Source organism: Triticum dicoccoides, chromosome 6B (assembly GCF_002162155.2).
Source record: "Triticum dicoccoides isolate Atlit2015 ecotype Zavitan chromosome 6B, WEW_v2.0, whole genome shotgun sequence".
NCBI lineage: Eukaryota > Viridiplantae > Streptophyta > Magnoliopsida > Poales > Poaceae > Triticum > Triticum dicoccoides.
In genome coordinates this window covers 143,714,003-143,727,669 of record NC_041391.1, presented here as the reverse complement: position 1 = coordinate 143,727,669, position 13,667 = coordinate 143,714,003, and positions in this window count along the sequence as shown.

Here is a 13,667-nt window from a genome sequence, read left to right as displayed (position 1 = left end):
CTACGTACGAGAAAATCTATTTATATATATGCATAACGTGTACAATGTGTAAGATCTCTTACAATACCATAACATATGAACTCAACTTCCACATGCAAGGTGGTATTCTCCGGCTTTATTGATGACGTGGTCAAGAAAGAATCCAACCGATTCCTCTTGAATTGCTCGCATGCGATCTTGTGGTAGGAGTTCATTCCACATCTCCCACATCTAATTTGAATAAGGGGGTCAATACATATATATATGAATGAAACTCAACAGAAATGATGGTAATAAAATAAACTTGTGAATATTTTTGCTTATGCACTTCATATTGTCTTTTAGAGTAGCGCCGCCTATTCTTGGCCGTCGCATTGTAGATGAACTCGTAGATGTAGTATCCATACTAATTATTCCCAGGTTCCTGCCACAAGCACTTTACGAGAAATAGAGGTCAATCAAACTGATAATGAAGCATTATAAATGGCATTGATGAAAGTAGCTAGAATCAACGGGAGATGCGCGAAACTAGCTAGCTAGTAGTACTTACTTTCGGGAATTTCCATCGCAGATCCCACGGCAGTCCCGAAACATGTGCGGTGAATACTTTCCAAACTCTGCGAGACAAAGAAAACAATTACTTGATATCATGAAATATGGTGCGATAATGATCGATTCAACTTACTTCTCGAGCATTTTAGACATGTCCGCATATTCCTCGCGATCTTTTTATCTCGAGTCTAAGACGTTTACTAGTCCCTGCTCAAGCTTAATCTCTAGGAGAATATAGTGGAAATTGCGCATGCATGCATAACTCATCAATTACATTAATTACTATAACCTCGAGTAATAATTAAGGGAAACCGAATATGCACAAGACAGTAACACTCACTGGAAGTTGTAAGGAAAGAGTATTGTATCTTTGTTTTGATTTATTACCAACGACGTCCTCAGTTTCTTCGGCATGAAATTTAACCGTAAATTCATCTATGAGATTTGTGTTAATGAACCCAATATCATACATTTCAGCTTTTCTGCATTTGACGATCTTCAATCTGCATAATATAGTGAGGATAATTATATATACATGCAATGAAAGAGTTGAGCTATATATAGAGACTTAATGACAGAAGTAGTACTTACAGACAGTAGCAAGTGACCGTTAATTTATCGAGGGCCTTTAGATTGAAAAACTGGAAGAACTCCTCAAATGGAACAGACAACTCCTCAATTCCAACGAGGTCGTGTTGATCCTCTTTAACTTTCAGCATCAAAGTATCGATTTTCTTCCCAGCAGACTGCTTTCTGCAGGTTTCCATGTATCAATCATGGAATCTTCGCATCATCGTTGTTAGAGTAGTTCCCGTACTCGTATTTGAATTCGTCCACCTCCATCATATCAAAATGTGCATCGTCGTAATCTCCAGGATTAGTACCGGGCAAGATCCCCGGATGATTAGCGACGATATCACTAGACACCTTGAGCGGGGGGCACGATTGGTTCGCTTGTTCGCCGATCTGGGGAATTTTTTCCCAGTTCTTCATTCTTGTAAACTTTTGTCACTGCAAGTACTTCCCGACCGCTTCGCTTCCTTATATGTCTTTTCAGTAATGCGCTCATAGTTGGTTTGCGACGGAGACAGTGGTGGTTGAGGGAGTCCTGGATTAGGGGGTATCTGGACTGTCGGACTCTGTACAACGTCCGGACTATTGAGGCGTGAAGATACAAGACTCAAGACTTCGGCCCGTGTCCGGATGGGACTTTCCTTGGCGTGGAAGGCAAGCTTGGCGATCTGGATATTACATTTCCTTCCTTGTAACCAACTCCATGTAAACCCTAGCCCTCTCCGATGTCTATATAAACCGGAGAGGTTGGTCCTTAGATAGCCGATCACAATTACAATCATACCATCATAGGCTAGCTCCTAGGCTTTAGCCTCTACGATCTCGTGGTAGATCTACTCTTGTACTACCCATATCATCAAATATTAATGAAGCAGGAAGTAGGGTTTTACCTCCATCGAGAGGGCCCGAACCTGGGTAAACATCTGTGTCCCTTACTTCTTGTTACCATCAGCCTTGACGCACAGATCGGGACCCCCTACCCGAGATTCGCCGGTTTTGACACCGACATTGGTGCTTTCATTGAGAGTTCCTCTATGACGTCGCCGCAAGGCTCGATGGCTCGTCTCGTCATCAAGGACGACATCACCTCGGAAGGGGCTCTGGCTGTAGGCCAGACGCTTCGACTCGGCGGCTTTATCATGGCCGCCCCATCGGCGGAGGCGCCGATGACGGCCTCTCGGGTCATCAGTCATAACCTTCGCGTCAGTTCGGAACTCGCCGAACAGATGGATCCAATGGAGCTCTCTTCCCTTAATGAGCTCTTGGATCGCATCGCCGCTCTAGGAGTCGCTACGAACTATGACCAGATTGGGCTTAAACCCGACCGAAGGGACATCAAGTCCCCGCCGGCCACCCATGAGGTAGCGATAGTGGAGGAACCACGCGCGGATTGTCCCTCAACTTTGAGGACGAATTATGTTTGGATTGCCGAACTCTTCGAGCCGAAAACCTGCTCAATGGAAAACATGACCCAGGCCCCAGGCTTGGAATCAGGCATTGGGCCAAAGAAATTGGGTAATATTCCGGATTCTGAGCTGTCAAGCTCGGAACCGCCCACGCCCTTGGGCGTTGAATTGGATCAAAATCCGAACTCTCCTAACAACACCTATCCGGACCTAAATTATCTCTCCCGCATTAGGCAAGAGCCCTAGGAATCGGTACATCATTACTGGGCCAGATTCCTCCTTGCGCATAGCAAGATCAAGGACTGCCGCGAGCAGAACACGGTCTCGCTCTTCTGCAAAAAGTGCACGGACGAAGGGCTCCTCAACGCTATAAGCCGCCGTGACATAGTACGCTTCACGGACTTGGCAATCATAGTACGGAAGTACTGTGTGATGGAGAGTGCTTGGAAGACCCAAACAGAATTTTGGGATAGTACCGCTCTCACCAAAACCTTTGCCCATACTAAACGGACGAACTCTCGTAGGACGTCCGATCCAATCCCCAAGAAATTGAAGCCCACCCCAGGGCGGGGATCCATATTGGAAGAATGGCTCGACGGGCCATGTAAGCTACACAGTATGCCGGATACAATGCCAACTCATAGCCTTAGGGCATGTTGGATACTCCGGCAGGTGGCAAAAAGTGGCGAGGATCTTCTTGTAAGCCATAAAGCGGAACAACATCCTGCCAGCGGATACAATACGGTACTAACAGTCTTTGAGACTTTCGCCTCGAACAACAGGCGCAAGCGAGCTCACCGAAGCTCTGTGGAAATTTGCCATGTGGCAAAGATAAACCCATGGAACGACACTACTATAACTTTCAACGCGAGTGACGAACCTCGATTCCAGACTGTCCGGGCACCGGCCGCTCTGGTCCTTAGCCCAATCGTGGACAGCTTCCGGCTCACCAAAGTACTCATGGACGGCGGAAGCGGGTTAAACTTGATCTATGAAGAAATGCTCAACAAAATGGAAATTGATAAAGGCCGCATTGAGCAAAGCGGTACCACCTTCAGGGGAATCATCCCTACGCGGGAAGCGCGGTGCGCGGGAAAAATCACACTCGATGTGGTATTCGGCACCCCGGAGAATTATAGGTCCGAAGAAATCACATTCCAAGTGGCTCCCTTCAGCAGCCGATACCACGCCCTTCTAGGGCGGGACGCATTTACAAGCTTTCATGCTGTACCCCATTACGGATACATGAAGCTTAAAATGCTCGGGCCCAACGGAATCATCACTCTAGCCAGTGATCCAGACGTCACACTTCGCGCTGAAAACAAAACCGCAGCACTAGCCCTGGAAGCATTATCTGAAGCCCTAGCAGCCGAAGAGTTAACGACACTGCGGGCCACCGTGGACAGGGATGACGTGATACTCGACAAACGACCCAAGTCCACCTCATTTAAACCTGCAGACGAGATAGTCAAATTCCAGGTCCATCCAACGGATCCCATGAAGACAGCATCCATTGGGACACAGTTGAGCCCCGTGATGGATGTCGCACTGCGAGATTTCTTACGCGAGAATTGGGACATTTTTGCCTGGCACCCTTCGGACATGCCAGGCATCCCACGCCGGCTGGCCGAACACAACCTCAACATACTAAAGGGATACAAACCGGTCAAACAGACCCTAAGGCGGTTTTCAGAACCCAAACGACAAGCCATGGGGGAAGAGCTAGCCAAGCTGCTTGAGGCCGGATTCATCAGAGATATTAAACATCCGGATTGGCTGGCAAATTTGGTAATGGTACCAAAAAAGGACAAATCTTGGCACTTATGCGTCGACTTCAAAGACCTCAACAAGGCTTGCCCCAAGGATCCCTTTCCCCTCCCTCGCATCGATCAAATGATTGATGCCACAGCTGGACATGACTCGCTGTGTTTTCTCGACGCATACTCCGGATACCATCAAATAAAGATGGCAGAGTCTGACCAAGCTGCAACAGCTTTTATAACGCCATATGGCCCCTTTTGCTTCAACACTATGCCCTTCGGGCTCAACAATGCCAGCGCAACCTACCAACGCATGATTCAAACATGCCTGGAAAAACAAATCGGCAAAACAGTGGAAGCGTATGTGGACGACGTGGTCATAAAAACTAGACACGTCGAAACCCTAATAGATGACTTGAGGCTCACATTCGATAACCTCCGAACGTACGACATCAAGTTGAATCCAGAAAAATGCATTTTCGGTGTCCCCTCGGGGAAGCTGCTGGGCTTCATCGTTCCCAATAGAGGAATCGAAGCGAATCCAGCAAAAATCCGAGCCCTGTGGCAGTTGGCTATACCAACAGACCTCAAGCACATCCAGAAGCTAGCTGGATGCGTGGCCGCTTTGAGCCGCTTTATATCCAGGCTAGGAGAGAAGGCATTGCCTCTTTACCGCCTCCTTCGGTGCACCGAACACTTTGTATGGATGGATGTAGCCGCGGCCGGACTCGATGAGATAAAAACCTTATTGGCCGGTAATCCAGTCCTAACAGCGCCATACATCGGCAAACCTATGCTACTATACATAGCTGCAACACATCAAGTGGTGAGCGCAGTGCTCATCGTCGAACGAGAGGCAGACGGACAAAAATTCCCGCTTCAAAAGCCGGTTTATTACGTATCCACGGTCCTTACCCAATGCAAATCCCTATACCCACACTATCAAAAAATAGCATACACGGTCTTCATGGCATCCCGGAAGCTAAGACACTACTTTCAAGAGTGTTCGATTATTGTCGCCCCCGAAGTACCACTCAACGATTGCTAAATGGGCTATTGAGCTCCTCCCGTTCGACATAACATACAAACCACGACGGGCCATTAAGTCGCAAGTACTGGCTGACTTTGTCACCGAATGGACAGAAGCCGAACTCCCTAAAGAGTACGGCGCGTACTCTAATTGGATCATGCACTTTGACGACTCCAAAATGTTGGCCAGACTGGGAGCAGGATTAGTCCTGACGTCTCCCACCGGGGACGTGGTCCAATATGTCCTACAAATATTATACACAGACTCCAACAATGCAGCTGAATATGAGGCTCTATTGCATGGTCTTCGGATGGCGGTCTCTATGGGCATCCAACGCCTGGAAGTGCGCGGGGATTTGAACCTCGCAATATCATAAATAAATGGAGACTTCGATGCCAAGGATCCGAAAATGGCGGCCTATCGAAATGCCGTCCTCAAAATGTCAGCTCGGTTCGAGGGGCTCGAATTCCACCACGTGGCTCGAGAAAACAATCAAGCGGCGGACGTTCTCGCCCGCATCGGCGCCAAACGCGACCCTGTCCCACCTAATATATTCCTGGAAAGGCTATTCAAGCCATCCGTGGTATGGGAAGGGGAGTCCGGCAATACCAGCATGGATCTGAATAAATCCCCAGACTGCGAACCATCAGACACAATTGGAGGCTCTGCCACCGAAATAACTTCTTCGGCCCACGAGATCATGGCCATAATCGCCCCGTGGACCGAGCCTTTGTTGGCCTACCTAAATAGGCAGGAGCTCCCCGAAGACCAAAACAAAGCATGCTGCATAGTTCGGCGCTCTAAAGCTTACAAAGTCCACGAAGGGGAACTCTACAAGAAAAGTGTGACCGGAGTGCTCCAAAGATGCATCTCCGAAGAGGAAGGGCGACAACTCCTGGCTGAAATCCATGCCGGATTGGGCGGGCACCATGCCGCAGCTCGAGCGCTAGTCGGCAAAGCCTTCCGTACAGGCTTTTATTGGCCGACGGCCCGAGCAGACGCATAGGACCTTGTCCAACATTGTGTCGGCTGCCAGCTCTTCGCCAATCAGAGTCATATGCCCCCTACCGCTCTCCAAACAATCCCCATAACTTGGCCCTTCACGGTCTGGGGGCTGGATATGGTCAGACCTCTTAAAGGGGGAAGCCATAAGAAAAAAATACTTATTGGTCATGGTGGACAAATTCATCAAATGGATCGAAGCCAAACTAGTTAAAACAGCCGAATCCGGACCAGTAATAGACTTCTTATCAGGGGTCGTACACCGATATGGTGTCCCCCACAGCATCATCACAGATAATGGCTCAAATTTCATAGCCGATGAAGTGAAAACTTGGTGCGGCAAAATGGGAATTAAGCTCGAATACGCTTCCGTTTACCACCCTCAAACAAACGGCCAGGTCGAACGGGCAAACGGTCTCATTATGAGCGGCATCAAACCTAGACTAGTGCGATCTTTAACAGAATCGAACACACACTGGGTAGAGGAGCTCGATTTCGTACTTTGGGGGCTGCGGACCACACCGAATCGAACAACCGGATATACACCATTTTTTATGGTGTACGGCACGGAAGCAGTACTACCCTGCGACATAATACATGATTCGCCACGCGTACGCATGTACGAAGAGAAGGAAGCCGAGTTAGATCGGCAGGATAACTTGGATGCCCTTGAGGAGGAGCGTGATGTTGCAAAAGCCCGTTCCGCATTCTATCAGCAGCAGGCTCGGCGATATCAAAGCAGAGAAGTGCGGGCCAAAACTTACAATATTGGCGAGCTCGTTCTACGCCTACCGGAGAAGAAGGACAAACTCAACCACAGATGGGAAGGTCCCTTCGTGATCGACAAAGTTCTCACCGGAGGAGCGTACCGCCTACGTAATGCATCTGATAACAGACTCGAGCCGAACCCATGGAACGCGGCTAGGCTCCGGAGATTCTATGCCTAACGCCGAACGCAGTGTTCGTCCCCACACCCCTCCTTTTTAATTATGCTCCACCTCTGTTTCTCTCCTTTCTCGACTCTCTCTCTCTCTCTCTCTTCACACAAAGTGTTTAATATAGTGCGGATTCCCGGATCATCCCGGCCGTACAATGTGTGCAAGCTGTATCTGGGGGCTTCCTATTCGGAAGCTAGACATAATTACTTTAATGCCTTTTTGCCCATCACATATGCGTTCTTTTTCCATATGTGCCTTTTCTTCACCATTATATGCATCGATATGAGTTAAAATGTGGCCAAGCTAGGTTGCCTGGCTCTTGTGTTGATGCCCTACGTTCCCGTTAATTCGGCTAGGGCATAAGGGGAGCACCTCTGCGATTGTTACTGCCGGTTGAGTCAGATGTGTACCTCAGACTGGGTGAAGCCGAAAGCTAGTTTCCTTAAGAGAATATTCGATCGGTGAACAAAGGATGTATTCGTTGGTTACAACAAAGAACCCCAGAAGCTTTGTATCCTGCTCCATCGCGCGCAGTCCGGACATGAGATCGACACATGGATACCTAGGGAAAGGAACCCCTAACAGAACTATTCTCCCTGGAAGATGTTTCTTGCTATCCATGCAATATAACATAACTAGTTGGGCACTTGTCTGTTCAAGCACCTATGACCCGTATGCCTGGTCTCCACGCATACCCGGTTTTTATATAACCAAGCGGGTATTCGGACACACCCTGGACTATAGGATCCGGGGGCTGAAGCGAAAAGGTCCGCCATGACAAATGATTCAATCCGGCTAGAGGCTCCTTATGCCAATTAAAATTACACAGTCACTGAGACTGATTACATTCCTCCTCTATACCATCTAACAGGCTATCTAGCCTACAATCCTGCTGAGAATACTTAGCGGCTAACGCTACCTGGTCATACACCAGGCTCATGGGAATTTCTTGCCCATCGGGCCCCGCCGGTCCCACTTCGGCCATATGGTTCGGGTCCAACTTGGTGTAGCACGTCTTCACCATGGCCCAGGCTTCTCTTTCTCCTTGCCGGCATATCTTCCACATATGGAAGGGCCGCCGGGCTCCTTGAAGCAAGTCTGCAAGCTCCCCCATGCCATTCGGCAGAAGGCTTGATGGCCATAGGGCCTGAGCAACGCCATGCATCACCTGCCGAGCACGCTCGTGCATCTGCGACAGTTCTTGCAGCAAATCACCTGCAGATGAGGGCATCTCCTCTTCAGGGCGACCCGTTAACATTCCTGCAAGGAAAAGTCTCTTTAATAAACTTCCTCGCCGAACTATCAAATAGTTCGTTTGAGCTCTTACCATAAACGTCGCATCGAAGCTTTTTGTTCTCCTTCACGGAGTCCGCCCGTTGAGCGCGGACGTCCTTTAATTCCACGTCCAGACGAATATTGGCATCATGAAGCTTGTTCTTTTCTTGCGTCACCTGCGTACGAATGTGCTCGTCGGCCTTTAGTTGCTGTTGGAGATGCGAGTCGTCACCCACTACGCCCTTCGGATTCACCCCGGGATTGTGTGCAGAATTTACAGTTAGACTAACCATACCAGCCATTTATTATCTAGTACATCTTCATATAATGGAGACAAATATCACCAGCGGGGGCCCTTCGGGATCCCTCTAACTTGGCTACCGCATCAGATAATTTGGCCTTGCATGCCTCCACCTCCCGCGCCAATTGTTCATTCTTGTCCACAAGGACCTGTGGATATATGGATCCTTCAAATAGTTTTCCCAACTATACTAAGTCTCAGGGGCTACTGCTAGGCATACTTATCAAAATTTCTTACCCGTATGTCTTTGGTATACTGGCTTGTCTCTTGGGAAAGCACGCCTCGAGCGGCTCGGACATATGCGTCCGCCGAATTGAAGGCATTAAAAGCCTCTTCGGAAAAAATGTTGTGCCGAAGCATGGCCCTCCGGCGCTGGTGGTTCATGGCACTCTCCACTTCGGAGTTCGTGGCCGAACACATATCTGCACCCTCCGTCGGGGAGCTATGCGGCGCTGGCCCCGTGTTTGCCTCCGCCACCGAAGCCGGTTCTGGAACCCTGCTGGTGGAGGCGCGGTTGATAGGGTCTCTGGATATAGCCCGGTTATTCCTCTTCCTGCCGGACACAAAGGGCGCTGTCATATTTCAAATTCTATAACAGCAGGACAGGTTATGACTTTACCTCTGTAGCGGTGTGTCGACCCTCACCGCCTTCCTCTTGAGCCTGCCCGATCCGGACACCCGCGGTTGACGAGTCCCTAGGGGCTTGGCCCCTCACTTCGGCCGTCGTTTCTGCAAATAAAGTGACGCCTCTAGGGTAAATTATAATACCTGGGGAAAGTCCTCTTCGGAGGATAGGGTTTTTTAGCTCAGCTTACACGCGACGCGGGGAGCAGTCCAGGGTAGTCGGCTGTAATGGCCACCAGGGCGCCATCCCAGCTCGCCTGATAAAATACCCCATTGACAAACTCCACAGTAATATCCGGATCTACTTTGAGTCCCGGATCTAGGGCCCTTCCAGGGTCCTCTGGTTGTGGGAGGGGCTGAAGATTCCTTCTACGGCCCTCCTCGGTTCCTGCTCAAAAGCATTTATGCAAGTAATCTTAGCAGGAGAACATTAGAGTAAGTGAAGCAGGGAAAAGAATGACAACTTACCCACGCTGGGGGGTTGTGCATGGAGAATCCGTCCCGCATTTTTATGCGAAGGAATTCCTCTTCTTCCCCTTTGTACAAACCGGACAATATCCTCGCCAAAGCGGCAGCAGAGTCCGGACCCTTGCGACCGCAGCGGGTGGCATCGTCTTCCCCGTTGAAATGCCACATGGGCTTCCCCTGGTATTGGAGCGGTTGCACTCCCCACTTTATGCATATCGCCATGACCTCGACTATCGTCAGTCCGGATTTGGCCAACAACTTTATCCTGTTCGTCAGGAGGTATATTTCCCTTGTGTCCTCTTCTTGAGGGCCCCGGGGACGCCAACTTAGGCGTGCCCTCGGTGGGACATTGATGAACTTGGGGAGACCCATCCGGACTGGATCCGGAAGGGGAACGTCATTTATATAGAACCACTCCGAAGGCCAGTTTTCTGGTGCCTTGTCAGGAGTGCCTGACAGATATCCTGTCTCGGCAATGCGCCATACTTCGGCTGCGCCCACTTGATATAGGGACTCTCCCTGGGTGCGGGGGACAAGGCAGAACAGCTTCCTCCATAATCCGAAGTGTGGTTCGCAGCCTAAAAACAGCTCGCAAAGCGCGACATACCCCGCTATGTGCAGAATAGAGGCTGGGGTAAGATTGTGTAACTAGAGGCCGTAGAACTCCAGGAGCCCGCGAAGAAACGGGTGGATAGGAAACCCGACGCCCCTCAGCAGATGCGGGATGAGGCAGATCCTCTCCTCCGGAGACGGGTTAGGAGATCCCTCATCTTGTTCCCCTCCGTCGTAAGTGGCTATTCCAGCTCGGACAAGGACCATGAATGCCGGTGGAAGAAACCCTTGGGTTTGTAACTTGACCAAATGGCTGTGAGGAACTGATCACTCTCCCCAATCCCCCGACTTAGAGCGAGGAGGGCAACAGAAGAGTTGCGACAGCCGGTCATGTTGGAATGGCTTTTCGCGGAGCGCTCTAGGATGCTAGCTCGAGAGAGGAGAGTGAGGTTTGGATCTGAGAATCCCTGTCCCTTCAAATAGATGGTTGGCCCGGAGGATCGAGGGTGGTAAATGCAAAAATACCTTGACTCCTCGCATTCGCTCGACACATGGAGATGGTCATTACTGAAGCGCTCAAGCCGGGGAGCACAACATTGATTGGAGACCGGACACTATTCGTCGTAACAGGTACTCTGGAAAATTCGGAGGAGGAACCCTCCTTGCAATGCCGAAGACAATACTGCGCGCCGGACTCATCGTCATTGAAGCCTGGTTCACGGGCTACTAAGGGAGTCCTGGATTAGGGGGTATCCGGACTGCCGGACTGTGTACAACGTCCGGACTATTGAAGCATGAAGATACAAGACTCAAGACTTCGGCCCGTGTCCGGATGGGACTTTCCTTGGCATGGAAGGCAAGCTTGGCGATCCGGATATTACATTTCCTTCCTTGTAACCAACTCCATGTAAACCCTAGCCCTCTTCGGTTTCTATATAAACCGGGTAGGTTGGTCCTTAGACGGCCGATCACAATTACAATCATACCATCATAGGCTAGCTCCTAGGGTTTAGCCTCTACGATCTCGTGGTAGATCTACTCTTGTACTGCCCATATCATCAATATTAATCAAGCAGGAAGTAGGGTTTTACCTCCATCGAGAGGGCCCGAACCTAGGTAAACATCTGTGTCCCTTACTTCTTGTTACCATCAGCCTTGACGCACAGATCGGGACCCCCTACCCGAGATCCGCTGGTTTTGACACCGACAGTGGTCGTTGCAGGGCATCCAAAGTGTGCTTCGCTTTGACCAGATCTATCTTCTCCTCTGGACGTGGATGTCTCTTAACTCTTTGCATTGCGAAGTAGTCCTTCACTTGGGCTTGACAGATCTCCTCGTTTTCCTATTCGGTCATCTCGTATGGTAACTTCTCTAGAGTCTTGAGAGATGGACCAAATCTGTATTGCTTCCCGCCTGTACTGCTAGACATCGGAGCAGGCCGAGCGGCTGCGGCTGTTTTCTTTAGTTGCTTACGAGGCGGAGGAGAAGGACTGCGACGTGTCAGAGCAGTCAGAGCGACAGTGGGTATCTTCCGCCCTTGCTGACAAGGTGGAGAAGGAGGAGGCTGGCTGCTCGGGCGCGCCAGCGCAGGCGGAGAAGGAGGCGGAGTGCCGCCACACACCGAAGAAGGAGGCGGAGTGCCCTGATCACTCACCGGAGGAGCAGGTGGAGGAGGAGGCGGAGTGCCCTGACTCGCCGGAGGAGGAGAAGGTGGAGGCGTCCAGTTCAGAAGGTTGATGAGCTCCTTCCGCCATAGGCATGGAGTCTTCCGAGCAGAACCCAGCCGAGTCTCCCCTTCACAGGTAGGGTGGTCAAGCACGAGCTCCTCAAATCCCTCCGTTATTTCTTCCACCATCACCCTAGCATATCCTTCTGAAATTGGATGATAGTGAAAAGTTGCACCGGGTTCAGGAGGTCGAACAGAGCCGACAGCCGCCTTCACTTTGTAGTTCTGCCATTGCGTCATAAGGTGGCAATGTTGAGACTCCGTGATAGCATCCATGGGGTAGCTACCAGGAGCCGTGAAGACAGGCTCCAACTAAAGCAGCTAGGTGGAAGCCATGCTGCTTCTCCGCTGAGATGGCGGGGTAGCTTCAGCAGGTCGCTTGCTTCGAACTGCATCTCGTTCCTCTAGCTTCTGTACCCTTGCGTGCAGCTCCTGTAGTTCGCTCTGCTCCACTTTCCTCCTCCTCTCTTGGCATTTGTAACCGCCTGCGTCCGGTAACCCAGCCTTCCACAAAACGGAGCATGGCGTGCCTCGTGTCCGTCCAGGGTGCTCAATATTCCCGAGGGCCATTGTGAGCTCGTCCTTCTCTCTGTCTGGAACGAACGTCCCTTCCTGCGCTGCGTTAATATAGTGTTGAAGCTTCGTGAGGGGTATTCGCAGTTACTCCCTCCTCGAAACGCACTTCCCTGTTACAGGGTCCAAGGTTCTGCCAACCCCAAAGAACCAAGTCCGGCAACGGTCTGGCCAGTTCAATGTCTCTGGTTCGACCCCTTTATCAAGCAGGTCGTTCTCAGCCTTGGCCCACAACGGTCGGGCTTTGAGGTAGCCACCTGATCCCATGCGATGGTGATGCTCCTTCTTCGCATCATTTATCTTGTTTGTCGCTGACATCTTCTTACTGCTCTCCGATGTCTTGTTGGCCACAAATGCGTCCCATTGATCTCTGAGCTTCTCAAATCAGCCGACGAATTCTGGTGTCTTTTTTTGGTCGACAAACTTTGCTTTCAGCTCATTCTTCCACCTCATGAATAGATCTGCCATCTTCTTGAATGCAAAGGACTTGATCATTGGCTCCATAACTGGATTATCCGGATCCTCTTCCGGTAGGGTGAAATTTACCTTCAGCGCTTTCCAAAGATCATCTTTCTGTCTATCTTCAACAAAAGAAACTTGAAGCTCTTCATCCTTAGGCTGATTCCATAGCTCGATGCTGATCAGGATCATGTCCCTAACAAGAACCCCGCACTGAGCAGTAAATGCGTCCTTGTCCTGGAGGGGTTCAATTGGTGGGCCATCGCGCGCAATTGCTGTGATCGTGAACCTTTCATATGAGCGCAACTTTTTCTTTGGGCCGCGTCTCTTTATCGAAGTTGTCCTCGATCCGGAGAGCTAGAAATAAGAAGAACGAGCTCACAATAGCTCACAAGGGCTAGAAACAATGAATGCATCAATTAGTTAGTCAGCACAGGCTTAATATATAT